We start from the raw sequence: 25378 nt of genomic DNA, 5'->3' as shown, positions 1-25378 counted from the left end.
ACCGAATGTGGAGGAATTGAAGAATGAGATTTTGAAGGATGCTCATAACTCAAAATTTTCTATTCACCCAGGAAGCACAAAAATGTACCAAGATTTAAAACAGAACTTTTGGTAGCCGGATATGAAGAATGAGATTACTCAATGGATTAGTAGATGTTACACTTGCCAAAGGGTAAAAGCCGAACATCAGAAACCGAATGGACTAATTCAACCCTTAGAGATACCTGAATGGAAGTGGGAGCACATTGCGATGGACTTCATAGTTGGATTACCAACGACAAAATCTAATAATAACGCTATTTGGGTAATAGTTGATCGATTGACTAAGTCGGCTCATTTTCTACCGATCAACGAGAGATTCTCAATGGACAAGCTGATTCATATGTATTTAAAGGAAATCATTACTCATCATGGAGTTCCAGTATCTATTGTGTCGGATAGAGACCCTCGTTTCAACTCTAGATTTTGGAAGCAATTTCAAGAACATTTAGGAACTCGACTTAAGATGAGCATTATCACCCACAGACAGATGGAAAAAGTGAGCGCACGATTCAGACCATAGAATACATGTTGAGATCTTGTGCTTTGGACTTCAAAGGGAATTGGGATGAACATTTGCCCCTAGTAGAGTTTTCGTATAACAATAGCTTTCATGCCAGTATTAGAATGCCCCCGTACGAAGCACTTTATGAAATGAAGTGTAGATCACCTATTTATTTGGATGAAGTTGGAGAGCGAAAAATAATTGGCCCCGAACTGATTCAACAAACGAAAGAAGCGGTAGATTTGATTTGAAATCGATTGATCGCGGCTCAGGATAGAGAACGAAAGTATGTTGATCCACGCAGAAAGGACGTAAAGTATAAAATAGGAGAAACCGTTCTTTTGAAATTGTTGCCTTGGAAAGGAATAGTTAGATTTGGAAAGAAAGGAAAGTTAAGTCCAAGATTTGTCGGACCTTTTGAGATTTTGGGTAAAGTCGGAAAAGTGGCGTACGAGTTGGCCTTACCGCCTCAAATGCTGCACATTCACAACATTTTTCATGTATCATTGCTTAAAAAGTTCAACCCCGACGCCAAATGTATCATAGAAAATGAATCAGTAGAGATTGAGCCAGATTTGTCTTATGTCGAGCAGGGGATAGAAAGGATAAAGTGCTAAGGAATTGAGTAGTTCCTTTAGTGAAAGTTTTGTGGAGAAATCCCAAAGTTGAAGAGTTGACATGGGAATTAGAAAGTGATATGTTATATAAGTATCCTCATCTGTTTGCTTATATTTTGGGGACAGAATCCTTAAAGGGGAGAAGGTTATAACGCCTGTAAATATTTGATATGAATGTAATATGATAATCTGTTTTGTGCTATAAAATTTTTGTGTGAATCCAATGTGTTCGTATATATTCTTCGTTGTATGTAATTCCGAATATCTCTAGGTTATTTAAGCGTATAATTTAGCGTACGCAAGCTAATTTCGTTACGCGAGTAAATAATATTTGAGTTGTTGTAGTTGCGATTAAGCGATAGATTATTATTCGGTATAGAATCAAATTATTTGCATTTTCTTATGTGGCTTAGAATATTTATTATGGTTTGTTTAATAGAGTATTGACCTTAGAAAAATTCTTTTAAAATTTTTAAAAACACTTTTTATAAAACTTCTAAAATTTCATAGTATTTATGGTATTAATTTTGTGATTTATGAAGCTATATTTTATGTACTAAAATTCATTCTTTTTATCATACTTTTATTAATTATTGAATTACTAGTATACCCTTGCATGCATTTAAGCTTATAAGAGAGTCCAAGGCTAGTATTGTCCATTCCAACCCCACTAACTTGCAAGATTACCTCTTTAACCTTGCATGCATTTTTGTCACTATTGGCAAGAAAGACATTATTGTACATTCCTCATTCCACTACCTTTCTAGTCAAATTAAAGAGACAAAAACCAAGTGAGCGCCCTCATTTTCATCAACACACCCACTCAAACACCCTCTCATCTCCTCTCTTTACTCCCTCTCGGCCGAAGCCCATCCCCACCCCCATTCTTGCTATTTTCTTTATTTTTCTTCATCTTCTTTTACTTTTAAAGTTATTCAAGCCAAGAACTTCATCATTTAGTGGATTAGCATCATTTTGAAGTGAGTTTTATGCTTGCATGTTGAAGAAGCCGAGGTTGAGACCCTGGTTCTTATGAACTTAAGGTTGCAACCATGGTGGCTTATGGAATGAACAAGATATGATCTTGGGGAGGTGTTACACTTCTATTTTACCAAGTTATACTCATTTTTCATAAACATTTGGCAATAATTTCTTAAGAGCCGGATGTGAAGTGTTGATTTTGAGAAGTTTTTATGAAAGATGACCATGCATATTGATTTTTAAAGTCTTGCTCTTTATAAATGTTATTTTGTTAATTCTAAACCCTTGCATGCTATTTTTCCTTCAAGGTATCTTAATTTTATTACTTTCATGATGATTTTGCATGCTGAATTAAGCACTTGCATGTTGGATATAATACTTGCATGTCGACTTAAAAGTGATTTTCAAAGTAGAGACCATACTTGTTGATTTTGTGCCTTGATACTTGACTTGTAAGAGATTGCATGTTGTGGTTTTTGGTTATAAAATGCTAGATAAAGTATTCCAAGATGATAAGTGATTATATTCAGTAGATATCAAGTGATTATTTTGGGGTTATAGTTCGAATATTTCTTAAAAACTCGAGGACATGATGTTACTATTATAGTTGATCTTTTAACCTCTTGATACTTTATTTTTGTGGGTTGCATGCTATGATTCATTTGATAAAATGCTAGTTTAAGTTATATATGATGAAATGAGCTTAAGTTCAGTAGGTTTCATGAAGTTACCATGCATGCATACTTCGAATTCTTGCTTAAAAATGCTAAGTGATGGCTTGTCTTATGATGTGTTACCTTACTTGTTTTTATAAGAGATTTTCATGCTAAATAAAATTGCAAATGAGCCTTATATATTGATATTCAGGAGGTATTAGTGTATGTTAGGACTTTCCTTGGTTGGTTATTGAATGTTTTTTGGTTTTGGTGTAGTAAAGGGAGTTAAGGTGGAAGGAGTCGCATTGATCTTATTAATTGGGTAGATTTTTGTACAAAAAGTTTAGGTCACTTTAGTTGAGTTTTAGCAAGGACTTGATAGGCCTGAGCTCAAGGGAGTTGGGACTTGGTTCACACTTGATTCCAGTAGCTTTATATTGCATAAAATATTGCATTTAGTTAGGCACACACACAAAACCCGATAGCAAATCAAAACAGGGCAAATTTGGGTAAACTTGACTTTTGGTTGATTATCATCATGTCATAGGTTAGGCTTTCATGGGGCCTTGGTCTAAATAGATATAATGAAGTCTTAGAAATCTTAACAAGTCATTAAAACCAATAATTGAACTAAATAAGTGAGTTTTAAGTTGGTAAAATCAAGGCAGTCTGGAAATCAGGGAAGCCAGTTTTGTGTCAACTTCCACCTGAGGCCTAGGGAGGCCTGAGTGAGGCCTTTGAGTAATTCCAACTTTGAGAGTCAGTTTAGAGTCTTAATAACCTTTGAGAGTTGGTTTGGAGTGAAGGCCCAAGGTGGAGATACCTTATTTCCACTAAAACACCCGAGAGTCACCATTAGAATTGCCTTTAGAAGTTTTAGAGAGGTGTTTTGCATTTTTGTGTCTTTTAAGTGAGGCCTTGATGTCAAACCAATTTGTAAAGTTATATTAAAGTCATAATAAGTCATAGGAGTCATTATATAGGAAAGGCCCATGGTAGAACTTCATATCTTTGCCAAGGCACATAATTGGTGCCAAGGTGTGCATTTCGTAAAGATTAGTAGTATGCATTGCATTTGTGAGTCATTTGAGGTGAGGCATAAGTGTGCCTTACTAAAGTTAGGTTGATTTGAGGTCTGTTAAGGATATTAGGAGTATTGGTCATGATATTTATATGTATGTGATTAAATGCCTAAGTGACTAAGGTCGTAAATGGAATCTAAATGTGTACTATTAACTAAGTAATAAATTGCCATGTCATTTCTTTCTATGTGTTATGTGGTTTATATGGTGCATATATTATTTATAATTAGTATAATTTAAGTGTATATATATAAGTGTGTATATGCATATTTATAGTAACACGTAAGGGTAGTAGCAAGAGTTGTAATGAGGATATTATTTATCATAGGTTCAAGTAGGAGGCCAGGAAAGGAGCCCATAGACGATTCAGTTGAAGTACTCGGTAAGCGTAGTCCGGGTAAGTGAACTCTCAACTTACCTCTATAATTCTATTGCTTGTGGTTAAAAATCCTGTGAATGCATGACTACAGTTTTAATAAGATTTATTAGTCCCTGACATCACCCAATGATTAAGTCTTGAATCTAGTTATCTCTTTCATACTTGAACTGATTCCTTTTCTTCACATATTACCTCATATCCATGTGAATACCCTAGAATAGTTCCTTAATAAATCACGTGAACCCTAATACCCTCAAAACCCTGAATCATTTCCTTTGGAAACCCAAACACTAGTCTCGTTTCCTTCATTTGAACTTTGACAATACCAACCCTTGTTATCTTGTCCTTGATTAAGAACCCTTTTTAAAATAAAATGAATTGATTAAAAGGAATTGGATGGTATGTTTTGATAAGACTGAGTTGCCAGTCACTATTAAAACCTCAGTAGCAGGGAGCCTGATGGTTTTTATATGGCCAATGTGTTCCAAGGATCCTCAAAGGTTGTAAATCACTTGTTATGTGGTTCAGAGCTTTGATGTGGGCCGATCACCCCTCATTTCTCATAGCGTTGTGTGATTTCCAATTCCATTCACTCATTATAACTTGATCTTCTATTTGAGATTTCATATTGCTGATTTATCTTATGTTATCATTTTATCACGGTTATGATGCATTGTTATATACTGTTATTAACTTGCTGAGCGTTTTACTCATTAATATTGTTATTGATGTTATCTCTTTAGTGAAACCTGAAGATGGTTCATTTCAAGCAAACCACACGTAAGACTTCTGGGGACTCGGGGAATGCCTACCGTCAGATGTTGGAGCAGGTAGAGAACTAGTAGTTCCCTAAGGGTTGTAAACTTTGGGTTTAAAATTCGGTAGAAATTTGACTTGGGATATTTTTTGTCTGTAATAATGAAGATGTTAGATGTTGTTCAAACTCATTCCTGTATATTTACGGATTGTGGATAAGGGTTGTAGCCTTAATATTCTATCTTTTATAGTACTTTAATGTTTAATTATTATTATGCATATTTCTACTAGTTAGTAGTGTAGGTCTGTCACATTCATCCTTGGTTTGCAGAAAATACACCCATGTGTATCCTTTATTTTCATCAACAATCACAAGTGCATACCTCTTCTTGGCAATAGATATGACATTCACTGGACCAAAGAGATCAATCATGAAGTAGATGATATGGTTCAAGAATGGAGGATTCAGTTTTACTCTTGAAAGATGTCTTCATTTGCTTGGCTTTCTGGCATGAATCACATAAGCCATCAGGAGTAAGCACTGCATTGGGCAATCCTCTTACAAGATCTTTCCTCATAAGTTTATTGATATTATTCAAGTTCAGGTGAGAAAGTCTTTTATGCCGGTTCCAGCTGTCTTCCATAGATGCTCTACTCAGTAGACAAACTTTTGAATTATCGAAATTTATGGAGACCCTGGCTTCATATAAAATACCATGTCTCACACCAGTCAATGTGATCTTGCCATTTGACTTACTGAAAATCTCACAATGCTCCTTGTAAAAGTTGACATGGTAACCTTTGTCACTGATTTGACTCACATTAATCAGATTATACTTGAGTCCTGCAACTAGAGCTACATTTTCAATGCTGACATTTCCAACTTTGATTTTTCCATATCCCAAAATTTTTCCTAAGTTTCCATCTCCATAAAAAACGCTTGGGCCAGCCTTCTCCTCAAATTCTGATAACAGGGATTTATAACCAGTCATATGTCCTGAGCATCCAATGTCCAAGACTAGAGCATTCCTTCTATCACCCTGCAATCAGTAATTTGAATCGCTTAGTGTTTTTAATGATCCAGACTTGCTTGGATCCTTTGGCCTTTTTAAGTTTGTTAACAAATACAGCAGAAGACTTCATATCAAAATTTATGTTAATATTCTTACTATCAGTATTTATACGTGCAGAAACAGATTTTGCTTTAACTAAAGAGGGTTTCAATTTATAAAAATCATAATACAAACTGTGATACTCTTTACATGTATAAATAGAGTGCCAAACACTGCCACAATGAAAACAAGGATTATGTGGTTTACATCTAGCTGTTTTATTCCTAAACTCTGATTTAGAAGGAACAACTTTTATCTTTTTATTCTTCCTGCAAGAATTAGCAAGATGATTAGTGCTTCCACAGTTTAAACATGTCTTTCTAGGTGCATTAGGAGGAGTCACCTAATTTCCATTCTTATTAACACCTACCTTGCCATTCCTATTTTTCCTAGACATTTTCCTCTTGTCTTTCATGTATAAATCCTTCAGCTTTTGCTTAAGCTGTTTCTGAGACATTGAACCAACATTTACTGAATTTGTGTGAACTTGTTCACTCTTTTCAGTAATTAAGTTTGATCTAGGTGTTGAGGTAGTACCTTCCTCATGGATTGATTTAACATTATTAGCACTTTGATTAAACTTAATAGTCTTTATTTGAACCTTGTTTAATTTGACCTGACTATCAGTTTTTATTGGTTCTGTTTTCTCAGTTTCTTCTCCACTTTTCTTATCAGAATTAGATCTAGTTGAATATCCTAATCCTGATCCCCAACAACCATTCTCTAAGATTTCATGGGTTGTTTTTCCTGAGTTAATCCAAAGTTTAATGACTTCTCTTTCTTTAGCTAGCTCCTTTTCTAGATAAGCATGTTTTTCTAACAATTTTTCTTTAATATAAACAACATTATCTCTTTCTTTTTGAATTTAGCATGGAAAGCAACTCAGTTTCTAGGTAATCATTGCTTTTATTAAGCACGGAGTTTTCACTTTTAATTCTATTGTTCTCTAAGGTTTGATCCCTAAAACTAACATGCAGAGACTTAAAAAATAATCTTAATTCATAGATATCATCAGTATCAAATGCAAGAGTAGACTGAGGTGCCTTTAATTCAGCATTGTCGGTCTCAGCATTAGCATTTTCCACGAGAGCATAATTGATCCAATCATCTGAGTCTGATGAATCATCCCAGTTTCTCTTCTTTAAGATCAAAGCTTGTTTGTTCTCAGCTCTGGGCTTCCTGCGGTCAGCTGTAAAGTGTCCAAGTCCATCACAGTTGTAACATCTCTCTTTTGACTTGTCAAGTTTTCCAGATCTTGATTCCTTATTTGTTCTGTTGTTCCTCTCATCAGAGTTTGAGGAACTGGAACCTTTTTTGGAAAATCTTCTCCCTTTCCTGAAGTTCTTGTAGACCATCTTCTTGAAACTTTTAACAAGTAGGGCAGCCATTTGATCCATATCTTCATTATTGTTATGATCACTATCAGTATCTGATTCAGTATCAGGATTTGAGTCATCATCATAATTTGATAATTCAGTATCTGACTTACCAATCATGGCTTTCCCTTTGGAGTAGCTTTTCCTCCTAGCTTTCTCCTTTGGATTCTCTTCAACTTTGAGTGAAACTGGTCTAGCTTTTGATCCTTTCCTTTTTCTCCTTTGCTCCATTTCTAGTTCATGAGTTTTCAGAACTCCATAAATCTCATCTAGAGGTGTTTCATCAAGTTCATAGTTATCCCTTATTGATGTGACCTTATAGTCCCACTTTTCAGGGAAATCAAGTAGGAACTTCAGGTTTGAGTCCTCCAAATCGTATTCTTTGTCGACAAGAGATAAGTCATTCAGCAACTTCTGAAATATGTCATAGGTCTCAGTTAAGGACTCATTGTCCCTTGAGTCAAAGTGCTCATATTCTTGAGTAAGTACTGTCCTCCTATTCTTCTTGATAGTAGTTGTACCTTGACACTTTACTTCTAAAGCATCTCATATCTCTTTTGTTATTTTACATCCAATGACTCTATTGGACATAACATTCTCAAGACTGCTATGTAGGATATGTCTAACCTTAGCATCCTTCATGATAGATGAGATATCTTCAGGAGAGTAGTCCTTCCTGTCTTTGTTTATCATCTTCTCTGGTTCTCCTGCAACCGAGACAACTACCTTCATTGGTTTCTGAGGACCATCATAGATCCTGTTCAGATATTCAAGATCTGTGGCTTCCAAACACATGGCCATCCTGACTTTCCAGATTGGATATTCATGCACTTTCAGGATAGGCACCTTGATTGCTTCATACCTACTCATGTTGATGCTTATTTGTGATGTGGTTGGGGGTTGTGGCTTCGAATCCAGATTATGTGTTTCTTCTTCTCCTTTGTCTGACATGGTTGATTAATCTTCAGATCTTAAACTATTTGTACATCAACAGCAAGCTCTGATACCAATTGTTAGGCCCTTAACCAACTATAGAGGGGGATGAATATAGTTAGTATACTCAATTCGACAAAGCTTCTACATAATCAACAGTTTTTATATTATCTGATAAAAACTTATTACACACGTACTCTCTGGAAAGGATGAACAAATATCCTTGAGAGCTGCTAGGTTACGCGAAAGATATAACAATGTCATAATTTTATAGCATAAACCTAAACTATGCTTTATATAGAGCACAACTACCAATTTATAAAGAATCATATTCTATTAACAACAAGGAAACCTATACTATTGCTTCTGAGATTAAGTCCTTCACCTCCTTGAAGTTCATGTTTCCTTTTCCTCTCCGAAGATCAACTAATATGACAAATACTGATTTCATTATCCGTTAACATTACCATCCGTTGATATCTGTTATCCATCGAATATCAACATCCGTCGATATCGTCATCATCCATCGATGCAATCATCATCATCCGTCGACGCTTGTAATCATTATCCGTCGATACTTCTGATAGTTTCTTTTTGATATCACCAATTGCTCCTAACAATATCTCTAGATCTCTACATGAATAAATGGCTTGTCAATATTTCCAGTTCTCTACATAGGAAATTTGACTTGTCGATATCTGAGCTCTACATGTAGATTGAATTATCGATATCTCTTGGGACTTCTTGATAAGTCATTTTGGACTTCTCGATATCTCTTGATTTGTGACTTATCGATATCTGACTTAGAACATTTTTCCTAGAATAGTTTTATTCAAATCCAAGCTGTTACACTTCTCTTTGAGGCATGATCAGGATTTGATCTTCTTATAGAGTATATTCCTTAGCTTGAAGGATGTTCACAGAAAAATACCCTAGTCTAATCTACTAAACATTTTTACAAACTCAAGGAATGTAATTTTAGAATACAAATATAGATTATTATACAACTTAATCTTAGGGTTGTTAGTATGACTTAGTCTTGTTATGTATAGGAATGTCTTGAACAACAATATCCCCCAATTTGTGAGAAGATTACTTATCACAAATTTATGCCTGATAACTAGAGTAACCCCAAGCTAAAATCAATTACAATAAGATTGAAAAAATGACAAAATACAGTTTTTATACACCTTCCAGTTACAACAGTACATAATTACAAAGCTTAGGTGAATTTCTCATAACCAAGTTCTTTTCTAATGAGGCGCTTGAGTTTGACAAAAATTTCAATCTTCAATAATTCAGTCCATCTTAGTGCTTCCACTAATTTGAGCTATTCTTCTAATGAGTAACTGTTGAGAAGATGAATCCTGGATCTTGAAACTCTGCCTGCCTTAATATTCAGAAAATGTCCATCTTTAGAGACCCTGCTCAACCCCTTTCCTTAAGCTCATGTTATCTTTGTTCAAACAACTCAATTTTCTTAGCATATTCTTTTTCTCTTTCCTCCCTCTCGGCCTTTTCCCTTGCATGCCTAATATTCCTTTATCTCAACCTCTCAGGCAATACTGCCTTCCTCATCCTTGTACTTGAATCCCTAGAATTCATCAAAATAATCACTCTCTTTAATTCTGCAGTTGAAAATGTCTTTATTGCGTCTCTATTCAGCAAAATAAAGGTGCCATCCTTGTAGTAAATTCTGACTTATCCCAGAGAGACAACACAAACTTTGACTATCTTCTCATCTAATTTTTGGTGATAATCATCATATGTAATGCTCTTAGAAACTGGTAGAAAGTCATCTGGATTGAATCAGTTCGGATAACATCAGCATCGGGTTGAATTTCTTTTGTTTTTCTTCCAGCTGTCTTGAAGTGAGTTCTAGTTGGAGGTTTGAATAAAGGTGGTTTAGATATTTTCTTGAGTGTGGTTTGGATGGATTTGATAGGGATTTTGAGTAGGGGATTTACAGTTGTCTTGTATAGGTACTTGGATTTGAGGGTTGGACAGATTGAGTGTTTTTTTGGCTAGGTTTAGGGGTTTGAGTTGGTAGAGTTTTTGATCCTTGAGCTTCTTGGACATCTGGTTTATTTTCTCTTCCTTCTACATCTTTTGTCCTTTTGTTTCCATCATCCCTTCCTTTCTTATTCTCTTTCCCTTTCTTCTTATCATCCACTTTGTTGCCACTTTCCTTGTTAGACTAACTTGGACTTGAGCCAGAAAATTTGTGATCATATTTCTTCTGCTCATCATCATCCAAGTCATCTTTTGTATTAATTTGAGCTCTTTGCAACATAGTTTCAGCATTCTTCAAATACTTGCTCAGAATCTTTATCATTTCTTCATCTTCAAAGGTCTTGAATTTTCTTAGTCTTCAAATCAGTTTCCAATGTCATTATCAGCCTTAAGTTCCCCATGACACAGTGTTTTAGAATCTGGAAATGTTTGCACCTTTTGGTAGTTGGACAGATGTAGGCCACTCCACTACTAGAAATATGGCATCAGACATCGGTTCAGAACCGATGTTAAAAAATATTGAACCGATGTCTTCGCGTGTGATGTTAAATGTCATCAGCTTTGATATCGGTTAACAGCCGATGTCTATTACAGTACTATACATCGGTTTTAAGATTAAATGTGATGTCTTTGCAATAAATTTCAGCTTATATTACAGTATTCCTAGGTGAATATGAGTATATTATGAGGTATTTATCCATTAAAATATGAAACCTACAAGCTCTAAAAGCCATTTAATAAAATTATTTCGAACAAACCGATGTGAAATGCTAGATCAGACATCGGTTAGATTAGTTGCCCGTTATGAAATGTTTGATCAGACATCGGTTAAATTAGCCCCCCGATGTGAAATTATGGATAAGACATGGGTGTTCTTCATGAAACCGATGTTAAATCTTTTTATTTAACATCATCCGGTTTCTCTAACCGATGTTTACTCTTTAATATTGTAAAATATAAGACATCACCTTTATTTCAAGTTCGATGTTATTTGACTTAAAATACATTGAGTTTCTTTTTAGAACCAATGTCAAATGACTATTTCACATCGATTTTTTTAGTTCTTTTTCGTTTAATATTATTTTACATGATGTCTTTTGTACATTATTTACATCAGTTTACATGTACCATTACGATGTTAATATCCTGTAAATTGCATGCCATCCTGGTACTATTTACAGCCACAGGGAACCAAAACAATGCAACATCCCAAAAAAAAACATTCAAACAGAAACCTAAAGGTACTCATCCAAATTACAAGTCTAATACAAAAATATTACTCATACCATACTATACGTACATTTTAAATAAAATACAATCATTCCATTAGCCAACTCATACTATATTAAAAAATACAAGCATTCCATTAGCCAACTCATACTATACTAATTATTAAGTACCCTATTCTTAAATTCCGACAACTCCATCCAATTTAGCCAATCAGCCCAATTCCGACAAACTAAAGAAGAGTCTGACTTCTGCATGATCAAAGCAAAGAGCAGCAAATCAACCCTGCATGCCGATGATACCTGAAACAGTGATAACGGATCATAAATTAATATCATAGCACACAAATAACACATAATTGCTAGCTACCTAATAAAAGTAAACAACACATAATTCCTAGCTACCTAATATATAATAGACATTTTACAATTGATTCATTGTCAACTAAAGACTTACCACATGCCACCCTTCCACCAGCATTTTCGGTGCTTTTGCTGAGTTCGTCGCCACCTGAACATTTACACAAGTTAATCGACAAAGTCTTCAGTAATATCGAAGCCTTTTAATGCATGATGATTAATGGAAGCTTTATTTTCTCCTTTAAGTGTGTACGTATCATCCAGCAAAACTGAACCATAACATCCCTGCAAGTATTCATATCAGTAATTATTACTAGCTACAGTTTATTCTCCTACTACTAAGAAGAAGCAAGCAAAATTTTATAGCTAAGAAAGGCCATCGCTTAATGTTACATTATAATTAACAGAGTGGATGAATGATGGATGTGATCATTGTTAGGGCGAAAACACGCGCTAATATTCACGCAAGTATACGCGTTCGCAAGTAATATAGAATATTTTCTAGTTCGTTCCCTCAGAGACTCAGACTAAATTATTGTCTAATTAAACTCACTCACCAATGTATGATTACTTCTCAATGTTAAGATAATAACACTTAAAATTGTTGATTAAATATTAACTATAATTAACTACTTAATTAACCACTTAACTAACACTTCAATTTATCAATAATAAAACACTCATGAGATCACAACTTCATTATTACTTCCTTCTATAGCCATTGTTATTACCTTTAGCATGTGACAGTGATGATATTAATTGAATAACACGAAACTGATAAAAGCCAACTTTCATTGTACTAATACCATTCTACCAAGCATCCACAATTAAGATAGAAGTTGAATAGTCATCAATTATGTTGAGTTCCTATATGTCTACAGAAATTGACAACACAACGATTTAAGCACAAGTTATTCCTTTTTGATTACATAGGGCAAATAAAACTGTTAGAGTTACCCACTAATCATGCTCAACGTACATGAACCTATGCTAGCATGGCAAGTTCTAAATCTCAAGATCCACCGTCGCTTCACAAGAGATTAACACTCTATCTTATATGTTCGCGACGCACATAAGACAAATACGCACAACCAATACTAGATATCAAGCAATCATCACACACTAAAGTATTAAACAATTAACTAAAGAATTCCATAATAAATCCGTTGCAACCCCATGATCACGATTAGCCCATAATAGAACTTATCGCCATCATGGGTTCATATGAAATCATGACAAACAAACACAAGAAAATAATAACTAAACTAATTATATTAAAACAGAGTACGTCACAAGAGTAAATAAGTCAAAGCAAGAAAACTAGCATCCAACGTTACAACGAAACAAGAATCACAAGAAAATATGCTTCCTCTTCGTTGCGGTGTGCTAAATCGGTCTTCTTCCTTATCTCCTTCGCTTCTTGCATAAAACACAATCTAAAACATAATCCCCTTAATACTCTCTGTGAAAACGTCTCAAATCTACCTATATAATAGTCCCATAAAACTCAGATTACATAGAAGTTGGAAGCCAAACAGAAGTAGAAGTCTAAAATAATTTATCTATTTCCCCGACCCTGCGCGGCCGCTCAGCATAGCTGCGCGGGCGCGCAGGTTGCTGCGCGGCCGCTCAGCATTGCTGCGCGGGCGCGCAGGTTGCTGCGCGGCCGCTCAGCATTGCTGCGCGAGCGCGCAGGCCTCTACTGGAAAAAATCCAGGTTTGCTCCGTTTCTTCGCCGTAATATGCCCATTCCTTTCCTCTCGCAATGGTGAACACATGCCAAGGCTTATTCTTGATGATTCCTCCCCCGAAATGCAACTAATACCCTGAAATGCATAAACACTAGAAAAACGCATCAAATACACAAAATACTTGATTTCAAGACACCAATTTAAGCCATTTTAAGACGTTCTAAGTGGTATAAAATGCCACTTATCACACCCCCAAACTTAAATCGATGCTTGTCCTCAAGCGTCACAGACTCAAAAACAAATAAAAATATGCATGAATGCAATCTATATGAAAATGCAACGATCCCCCTTACTACAATTAACCAACCAAATTGTCACATCTCAACGAATGCAGTTAGACAACTAAAGATCAATAAACTCATGCAAACGGACATACAGCCAGAAACGTGGTGTGTGCAAATGCTTAACAGATATGCTTCGGAACTAGACCAATTACTATGACTAGACTATCCTCAAGTCAATCCTACGATTATACAAAGAATAAAAATTCTAGGCACAAAGTGATATACAACACTACAAGAACTCTGGAGCTTACTACGGAATCGTGCTTTTTATTTACAACTCAAATGCTTATTTGACCGTGCAATGAGTGAGGTCCACAAAAGACTTATACAATGGTATCCATGTAACGAGCGTTAGGTTAGCGGATCCCAGACTCTAAAAGCCTTAGGTCACTAGGCACAAAGTCCCCTAAGAACTTAATAACTCGAATACCAAAGAGCCCACTCTTGATCAATTATGCAAATTTTTTTTTTAATAACTTCTGAGCAAGTGCGTTTCGCTCCATCTTGCTCAACCCTAGACTACTCGCAACATATGCGAGCCGGCTACTAGCCATTTGACGCCTAGCCACAACTAGCAACAACTTTCATATTTTTTTCTCCAAAATTTTTTCTTTTTTCATGTCTTTATCACTAAGAACCTATAATCGAATTCTAAGCATAATAAGTAGATTGACCTTGAAAACAACCAAATCATAACAACAATCTAGCCCTTACGCATTCTTTAAGACTTAGTGGACTTACAATTATTTCTAGCATGCATATCAACCTACACAACTTAATATCACTTTAATGCTATCACTACACTCGCATCAATATCACAATTCAGTCGATAACTTATTGCAAAAGGGATCATGGTAAATGCATGAGCTACATGACATTCATAAAAAAAACTAAATGGCATAAATTATGCAACTATATAAACTAAACTATCATGAATATGCAACTAAATGACACACACACAATATTCCTTAACTACCACCCCCAAACTAAAAATCTTCACTATCCTCAGTGAAAGTAGTAGAAAGGAACACAGGTATACCTACTCGGAGTCATCATCATCATCACCCTCAGTGGGTGGAGTATCAGGCGGTGGGTATGCAGAGTCCTCACCAAAAACTGGCCACTGGATATCAGCTCCAAGGCCTCGAAAAGCAGTCCCTAACGCAAGGGTGAGCTCCTGAGCAAACCTACTCTGCGTCTCATACATGGCATCCATCCGCCGTGAAAGCCTCCTATACTGGGCATCACCCATCCCAGCACCCTCCTGAGCTCTCGAAGAACCAGCCTCACCACGCCCTGGCCTAGCCATAGTAGCACCTCGTGCTGGACGTCCTCCTGGAAGACGATAACCCAGCCCATGCTCCTCAGGCTCACCACCGGTCCACTCCTGCATCCCATTCAGAGTGCCAGAATCAATCGGAGCTGCTGGCAACTGCAACTGCTCATGAGCCGGCCAGTTCACTCCCACTGCTTGGCATAGCTTCATAACCGTGGATGCATAAGGGATGTTCATATGCTTTGCTCCCCTCAAAAACTTCAGAATTCCTTGGTAGATAAACTCACCAAGGTCCACATAGTACTCATCATGCAGAATTCCCCACAATAATTGTGCTCTCTCAACTGTGACCTCGTGTGCATATGAAGAAGGCAGAATATTAGCACATATAAATGCATTCCATGCACGGGCATACCTGTTCATGGCGATCGCCGGAAAGTGACGATACTCATTATTGCCTGGACTGCGGGTCCAAACTGTGCCCGGTCGACAGAGAGTCGCACAAATCAAATCCAAGTCAAAATCCTCAGCAGTCTTTTCATTCCAGTTCTCCTCCTCGGGCTTCCTCTCTCGCTGTCCAATCACACGGCGAATCGCCGCAGGATGATAATCAACCGTCAGCCCATGGACTACAGAAAACCCATTCTTTTCAGCCTTCGCATTCGCGTAGAACTCGCGAACAACGCTCATCGGTACTGCTTCGGGTGACTCACAAAAAGCTATCCACCCCTTCTCTGCAATCATGGGCAACAACTCACCATCCCTCCCTGATGGTAAAAACCCCCTCTCCTTCAGAATCGGCTTCCCCAACAGCCTAGTGTACTCCTCCTCCGCAGCTCTGTCAGTTAACCGAGGCCTTGCAGCAGTACCCCTCGATGAATCAGCAGTAGGAACTGTGCTGCTGCTGTCAATAGTGCGTGCTCTCTTTGGTGCCATTGATTCGTGAATAAAAGTGTGTAAGAACTGATTTTTGATGTTTGTGAGAGGGTTTAAGTGTAGGAAGTTTTGTGGGAGATATGTAGGATAGGTGTATGTATATATAGGGTGTGGATTAGATTAGGGTTTGGGAATTAAGGGATAAAATGATGGGGTAGTGGGAACAATTCGTGGGTTTATGGGCTAAAACTGTTTTTGTGTTTTTGTTTGTTTTTTTTTTTCTGAACTGTAAAAAATTTTCTGGAACTGGACCCCTGCGCGGCCGCTCAGCATAGCTGCGCGGGCGCGCAGAGGGTCTCTGGAAAAAAAAATTTTCAGCCCCTGTTTTCTGATTTTTTTGTGTTTTTGGATAGGTTATTAACTTCTAAGGGTTCCTGTAACAATAATTCATGGGTTGCCTCCCACGCAGCGCTTCTTTTTCGTCATTAGCTTGACGTTTCGTACCCTGCTCAAGTAGTCAACAAAATGGCACTAACCACTTCTCGGTTTGCCATGTCCCCATAGTAGTGCTTCAACCGCTGACCGTTAACCTTGAATGCTTGGTCCGGATCATTCTCAAAAATTTCCACCGCTCCATGTGGAAACACAGTTTTGACAATAAAAGGTCCAGACCACCTTGATTTCAACTTCCCAGGAAAAAGTCGGAGCCGAGAGTTAAATAAGAGAACTTGTTGCCCTGGCACAAATAACTTTGGATGTAGCTTCCTATCGTGCCACCTCTTCACCTTTTCCTTATATATTTTGTTATTTTCGTACGCTTGAAGTCGAAATTCATCCAGTTCATTAAGCTGAAGCATTCTTTTCTTACCAGCTGCATCTAAATCCAGGTTCAACTTCTTCAATGCCCAGTAGGCCTTATGCTCAAGCTCCGCAGGTAGATGACATCCCTTACCGTACACCAACTGGAACGGTGACATCCCAAGTGGAGTTTTGTATGCTGTTCTGTAAGCCCAAACAGCTTCATCGAGCTTTAAAGACCAATCCTTCCTTGACGGACAAACAACCTTCTCTAGAATGCGCTTTATCTCTCTGTTAGACACTTCCGCTTGACCATTTGTTTGCGGATGATAGGCAGTAGCTACTCGATGATTCACATTATAATGCTGCATCATAGAAGTGAACTTACGGTTGCAAAAATGCGATCCTTCATCACTTATGATTACCCGAGGTGTTCCAAACCTTGTGAAAATTTGCTTATGAAGAAAATTTAGTACTGCTTTGCATCATTTGTCGGTAAAGCTTTAACTTCGACCCATTTTGAGACATAATTGACTGCCAGCAAGATGTACTGATTATTGCAAGACGAGATAAAAGGCCCCATGAAATCGATTCCCCATACATCAAAGACCTCGACTTCAAGCATCACATTTAATGGCATCTCATCCTTCCTTGACAAATTTCCCACTCTTTGGCAACGATCAAACCTTAAAACAAACTGATGAGCATCCTTGAACAAAGTAGGCCAAAAAAAACCTGCTTGCAGAATACGAGCTGCCGTCTTCTCACCTCCATAGTGTCCACCATAAACCGTGGAATGGAAGTCTCGTAATATCCCCTCCATCTCACAGAACGGGATACATCTCCTAATGATCTGGTCAGCTCCCTGTCTAAACAAATATGGTTCATCCCACATATACCACTTCACCTCATACAGAAACTTCTTCTTTTGAGCGGATGTCAAATTAAGAGGCATTATATTGCTGACGAGATAGTTTACAATATCTGCAAACCATGGTTCTTCCTCCTGAATTGCAAACAACTGCTCATCCAGAAAAGATTCATTGATTAACGTCCTATCTTGTGAAGTAGAATCGGGATTCTCCAACCTAGAGAGATGGTCAGCTACTTGATTCTCAGTACCTTTTCTATCTTTGATCTCTAACTCAAATTCCTGAAGTAAAAGCACCCAACGAATGAGTCTCGGCTTCGAATCCTTCTTAGAAACCAGATAGCGAATAGCTGCATGATCAGTGAATACTGTTACTTTCGTACCAAGCAGATAAGATCGAAATTTCTCAAAGCCAAAGACTATAGCCAAAAGCTCCTTCTCAGTAGTGGTGTAGTTCAATTGGGCACCATTTAAAGTCTTACTCGCATAGTAGACCACATGGAAGAGATTTTTCTTGTGCTGTCCCAGAACTGCACCTACCGCATAATCACTCGCATCACACATCATCTCAAACGGTTCTGTCCAATCTGGTGTTGTAATAACTGGTGCAGTGATCAAACTCTTCTTGAGAGTCTCGAATGCTGCCAAACATTCATCATCAAATTTGAACAGCACATCTTTCTCAAGCAAATTGCACAACGGCTTAGATATCTTTGAAAAGTCCTTGATGAATCGCCGATAAAAACCCGCATGACCAAGAAAACTACGGATTCCTTTCACAGAATTAGGTGGGGGAAGATTTTCAATGACTCCCACCTTGGCCTTGTCCACCTCCAGACCCTTGCTAGAGACCTTATGCCCAAGGATAATGCCTTCACGCACCATAAAATGACATTTCTCCCAATTAAGCACCAAATTAGTTTCCACGCATCTTTTGAGTACGGCACGCAGATTATTCAAACATTCATCATATGAGTGTCCAAAGACGGAGAAGTCATCCATGAACACTTCAACGTTATTTCCAATCATGTCAGAGAATATAGCCATCATACATCTCTGAAAAGTGGTCGGGGCGCCACATAACCCAAACGAAACTCTGCGAAAAGCAAATGTGCCAAATAGACAAGTGAAGGTAGTCTTTTCCTGATCCTCTGGTGCAATACAAATCTGATTATACCCGGAATAACCATCCAGAAGATAAAAATACTCATGACCCGCCAATCTGTCAAGCATTTGATCAATAAATGGAAGGGGGAAGTGATCCTTCCTTGTGGCTTTGTTCAATTTTCTATAATCCATGCATACTCTTCATCCTGTAACTGTTCGAGTAGGGATGAGCTCATTCTTTTCATTTGCGACCACAGTGATACCTCCCTTCTTAGGTACACATTGTACGGGGCTCACCCACGAGCTGTCAGAAATAGGATAAATGATGCCTGCATCTAGCCATTTCAGAATTTCTTTCTTCACCACCTCCTTCATGATGGGATTCAGTCGTCGCTGCTGTTCCACAGTTGGCTTACTACCTTCCTCTAGCAGAATTTTATGCATACAATATGAAGGACTTATCCCCTTGTTATCTGCTATGGTCCATCCTATAGCCGATTTGAATTCTCTCAAAATCCTTAAGAGCTTGTCTTCCTCACTACCTGAAAGGTCAGATGAAATAATAACAGGTAACGTAGATGAATCACCTAAAAAAGCATACCTCAAGTGTTCAGGTAATGGTTTGAGCTCCAAGGTAGGTGCTTCCTCTATTGATGGTTTGAGCTTCCCTTCAGCATTCTTAAGGTCAGAAGTACCAAGAGATTCAAATGGTATGTCCAGCTTTCGCTTCCATGGAGAAGCGTTCAGATATTGTAATTGCTCGTTGCTATCTTCATCATCGCTGTCAAAATCCCCCACTAAGGCCTTTTCCAATGCATCAGACATTAGCATGTGATCGAGTTCCGAAGTAACCGCAGTATCAATCACATCCACTTTTAAGCACTCCTCATCTTCTGTAGGGAATTTCATTGCCTTGAATACATTGAAGGTCACATCCTGATCTTGGACCCGTATAGTAAGTTCACCTTTTTGCACATCTATCAAGGTACGGCCAGTAGCCAAGAAAGGCCTTCCCAAGATTATGGGAATCTTCTTATCTTCCTCAAAATCCAGAATAACAAAATCTGCTAGAAAGAAGAGCTTATCCACCTTGACGAGCACATCCTCAACTATGCCCCTTGGGTAAGTAATAGAACGGTCAGCCAATTGTAGTGACATGTATGTGGGTTTTGGATCAGGCAGATCCAGCTTTTTAAAGATCGACAACGGCATCAGATTAATGCTTGCTCCCAAATCACAAAGGCACTTGTCAAAAGTTAGATTGCCAATGGTGCAAGGAATGGTGAAGCTTCCTGGATCTTTCAGTTTTGGTGGTAACTTTTGCTGCAGAACAGCGCTACATTCTTCCGTGAGAGCAACGGTTTCAAGGTCATCCAGTTTCACCTTTCTTGCAAGAATAGTCTTCATAAACTTCGCATAACTAGGCATTTGTTCCAGAGCCTCAGCGAAAGGTATATTGATGTGAAGTTTCTTGAACACCTCCAGAAACTTCCCGAACTGTCTATCCAGCTTTTGTTGCTGCAATCTCTTAGGAAAAGGTGGTGGAGGATAGAGCTGTTTCTCCCCTGTATTAGCCTCAGGCAGAGTGTGTTCAACAGTAGTCTTCCTTGGTTCCGCAGCTTTCTCCTTTTGCTTAGATTCTTCATCTCCAACTTCAGCTTCGACTTCCTTTGCCTTTTCAGCATCAGCCACTTTTCCAGACCTTAAGGTAATAGCCTTGACTTGCTCTTTAGCTTCCTTCCTGCCTGGTACTTCCGTGTCACTGGGAAGAGTGCCACGTAGACGATTGAGCACTACATTGGCTAATTGACCGATTTGATTTTCCAAGGTCTTGATAGAAACCGCCTGACTCTTGCACAACAGCTTAAGTTCCTCAAAATCAGCACTAGTGGGTGCAGCTGTACTTCCCTGTTGAGGATATGATTGCCTTGTAGCATACTGCTATGGTTGCTGGAATCCAGGTAGGTTAAACTTTTTACTCACTCCTTGCTGATATGGTGGCTGAATAGCATTCTGATTATTCCCCCAGCTGAAATTTGGATGATTTCTGTTATTAGGATGATAGGTCGCTGGCACAGGCTGCTGTTGTCGCTGATAATTATTCACATACTGAACAGATTCGTTGACAAGAGAACACTGATCCGTAGCATGAGAACCTGCACAAAGCTCACAAACCATAGCTATTTGATTAACTCCATACGTAGCCAGAGAATCAACCTTCATTGATAGCGCTTGGAGCTGGGCTGCAATAGCGGTGGCTGCATCAACTTCCAGAATACCTGCTACCTTGCCTGACGTCATCCTCTGAGTTGGGTTTTGATGCTCATTTGCAGCCATCGTCTCTATAAGATTATACGCCTCAGTATAGTTTTTAGCCCATAAGGCTCCTCCAGCTGCTGCATCGAGCATGGGCCGAGATTGGGCCCCCAAACCATTATAGAAACCAGTGATCACCATCCAATCCGGCATTCCATGATGTGGACATTTTCTCAACATTTCCTTGTAGCGTTCCCAAGCCTCGCACATAGATTTTGTAGGTTGCTGCGCAAACTGAGTAAGAGCACTCCTCATAGCAGCAGTCTTTGCCATTGGATAAAACTCCACCAGAAACTTTTGCGCAAGATCTTGCCACGTAGTGATGGACCCAGCTGGTTCAGAATGTAACCAGTCTTTAGCCTTATCCCTCAGTGAGAATGGGAAAAGCCTCAACTTGATAGCCTCATCAGCCACGCCATTATACTTAAAAGTGCTGCAGATCTCGACAAAATTCCTTATGTGCATGTTGGGGTCTTCAGTTGCCGCTCCTCCAAAAGAAACAGAATTCTGCACCATCTGAATAGTGCCCGGCTTGATTTCAAAGGTGTTAGCTTGAATAGCCGGATGAAGGATGCTTGACTGAATGTCATCAATTTTAGGCCGAGAAAAATCCATAAGAGTTGGATCAGCTTCAACAATACGATCTCCCATGTTTACTGGTTCTTTCTGCTCAGTTCCTGAATCCGAATCCTCAAAATCTAACTTCTCCGGAATATCAAGAACTTCGTCTCTCTCCTCAGCTGTATTTAAAGTCCTCTTGCGAGCACGAGAACGAGTTTGCATAAACGCTTGCTAAAGTACCTGAAACACAACCGAAAAGAGTAAGTAACTACTACGTCCTAATCACTGAGTCCTAATGACCAATGATGGTAAGTACATAAACTAAACAAATACGCCGAGTCCCCGGCAGCGGCGCCAAAAACATGTTAGGGCAAAAACACGCGCTAATATTCACGCAAGTATACGCGTTCGCAAGTAATATAGAATATTTTCTAGTTCGTTCCCTCAGAGACTCAGACTAAATTATTGTCTAATTAAACTCACTCACCAATGTATGATTACTTCTCAATGTTAAGATAATAACACTTAAAATTGTTGATTAAATATTAACTATAATTAACTACTTAATTAACCACTTAACTAACACTTCAATTTATCAATAATAAAACACTCATGAGATCACAACTTCATTATTACTTCCTTCTATAGCCATTGTTATTACCTTTAGCATGTGACAGTGATGATATTAATCGAATAACACGAAACTGATAAAAGCCAACTTTCATTGTACTAATACCATTCTACCAAGCATCCACAATTAAGATAGAAGTTGAATAGTCATCAATTATGTTGAGTTCCTATATGTCTACAGAAATTGACAACACAACGATTTAAGCACAAGTTATTCCTTTTTGATTACATAGGGCAAATAAAACTGTTAGAGTTACCCACTAATCATGCTCAATGTACATGAACCTATGCTAGCATGGACAGTTCTAAATCTCAAGATCCACCGTCGCTTCACAAGAGATTAACACCCTATCTTATATATTCGCGACGCACATAAGACGAATACGCACAACCAATACTAGATATCAAGCAATCATCACACACTAAAGTATTAAACAATTAACTAAAGAATTCCATAATAAATCCGTTGCAATCCCATGATCACGATTAGCCCATAATAGAACTTATCGCCATCATGGGTTCATATGAAATCATGACAAACAAACACAAGAAAATAATAACTAAACTAATTATATTAAAATAGAGTACGTCACAAGAGTAAATAAGTCAAAGCAAGAAAACTAGCATCCAACGTTACAACGAAACAAGAATCACAAGAAAATATGCTTCCTCTTCGTTGCGGTGTGCTAAATCAGTCTTCTTCCTTATCTCATTCGCTTCTTGCGTAAAACACAATCTAAAACATAATCCCCTTAATACTCTCTGTGAAAACGTCTCAAATCTACCTATATAATAGTCCCATAAAACTCAGATTACATAGAAGTTGGAAGCCAAACAGAAGTAGAAGTCTAAAATAATTTATCTATTTCCCCGACCCTGCGCGGCCGCTCAGCATAGCTGCGCGGGCGCGCAGGTTGCTGCGCGGCCGCTCAGCATTGCTGCACGGGCGCGCAGGCCTCTACTGGAAAAAATCCAGGTTTGCTCCGTTTCTTCGCCGTAATCTGCCCATTCCTTTCCTCTCGCAATGGTGAACACATGCCAAGGCTTATTCTTGATGATTCCTCCCCCGAAATGCAACTAATACCCTGAAATGCATAAACACTAGAAAAACGCATCAAATACACAAAATACTTGATTTCAAGACACCAATTTAAGCCATTTTAAGACGTTCTAAGTGGTATAAAATGCCACTTATCAATCATCTAGAGTGATGATACCTCATTTGCTCTACCAGTTGGGCCAAAGTATACTTGTCTACCTGAAGATAAAAGACAGAGATTATAAAAAAGCTCAAAGACTTCGGCACTAGGTTGATAACAAGTACAGAATACAGAGTTTTTTTGTTTTGAGAGTGAGGTTTTTGGTTGGGATCACTTGGAGCAATGACTACAGAATGCGGAGTTCTTTTTTTTGAGCCTATGATAGGTCCAGTAACCGATCTGGATCATATGATGTATGGCTTCTATGTTTAATTTTATAAATAAGATGTTGAAGATTTAGTTTATGCCTCAGCTGCAACTCACAAGTATCGTCCATAAGGATCACTAATGAGTAGCGATGGATCCTCCTATATCTTAAAATTACCAGGCTTGGAAGAAGCTACACCATACGATTTTGGAGCAGGGGAAGTGAACATAGAACAAGTAATAAATCCTCAGCTAATTTACCAGACTACTACCAGCGAATATTATGGCTTTCTTTGTAATTTGGGATATAATTTGTCACACCCCCAACTTAACAATACATAATATAAAACTATTACAATAGATAAGAGAAAGTAAATACAACCGAATCCAAGATCTTACAGTTCAGGATTTGGAACAGCCCAACACTAATAACTATTACAACTGGTTTTAATATCGAGTCCTCACACAAAACTATCTCTTATTCTACCAGAGCTAGAACATACGCATCGGCATCACAAGTCTTACGCGCGGTCTGCTTGACTCTAACCATATCTGCTAGCTGTAATATCAGGGTGAAAGCAAGTAGTGAGCCAAATGCTCAGCAAGTGCTAAACAATATGATACAAAACATAAATCGAGATATATAAAAGAATGAAAATGTGAAGATAGAGCTAATAATAACAATAGATAATCTTTTGGGTGATGGCATCATTTATTTGTATCAAAACATTTCCAAAACCATTTCTTAATCAAAAACCATTTTATGACGCTACAGATTACAGCCAGTGATAAGCCGCGAATTAAACCCGAACCTCGCTGGGTTCTAAAACATTAATGGGACCCCTAGGCAAATTTTAAGCCTACAATATAAGTATGGAAAGGACTCATGTCTCATTCCAGATCCACTACTTAAAGAAAACATTTATCCCCCTTTGGGACTGAAAATCTAAATTTTTAATCATTTCAAAAACCGATGCCGATTGATAGTAAATTTCTTAAACATTAAACATCTTTATCAAGGGATTATAGATCAACTTTGAAACACTAGAAATATAATCACTAAATCTTAGGGCCATGATTCACTAGACTTTACTCTATCAGGGTACTTGAACAGTTTCTATTTTCAAGGATTTTGACAAGGAGATTTAGTAGGGTTATTGGATAATATGAAAGAGTATTTCCAAACTAGGCTTTAAGCCATAGTTTCAAATAAGGTATGGAAAGTAAAATATCAAGAAGATCAGCATTACTGGTTCTAGGTATGATATAGGTGTTGAAATACAAGGAAAGTGACCATCCATCAACTCAAGGTATATCAGGGTATCAAGCTTTAGGGTAAGGATAGGGTTATCAAACAATCATGAACGGCTTTAAAGAATAACTGGCTTTTAGGTATCAAGATAAAGTTTCTATCGAGGTTCTTACAAGAGTTAAATCAAAGCATCAGGGTGCAATATCAAGATTTCT

General features: G+C 37.9%; 1 non-coding gene across 1 annotated transcript; it reads left to right on the top strand.

Annotated features, from left to right (window-relative positions):
- Window positions 1-21465: 21465 nt before the first annotated feature.
- On the top strand, window positions 21466-21572 carry LOC141694377 (small nucleolar RNA R71). The gene has a single exon (XR_012563691.1). It is a non-coding gene; the product is annotated as a small nucleolar RNA R71 (small nucleolar RNA).
- The last annotated feature ends 3806 nt before the right edge of the window (window positions 21573-25378 follow it).

The sequence above is a fragment of the Apium graveolens genome, chromosome 10 (assembly GCF_009905375.1).
Source record: "Apium graveolens cultivar Ventura chromosome 10, ASM990537v1, whole genome shotgun sequence".
NCBI lineage: Eukaryota > Viridiplantae > Streptophyta > Magnoliopsida > Apiales > Apiaceae > Apium > Apium graveolens.
The sequence above is the reverse complement of the archived record's forward strand: the minus strand, read 5'-3'. Positions and strand labels throughout refer to the sequence as shown.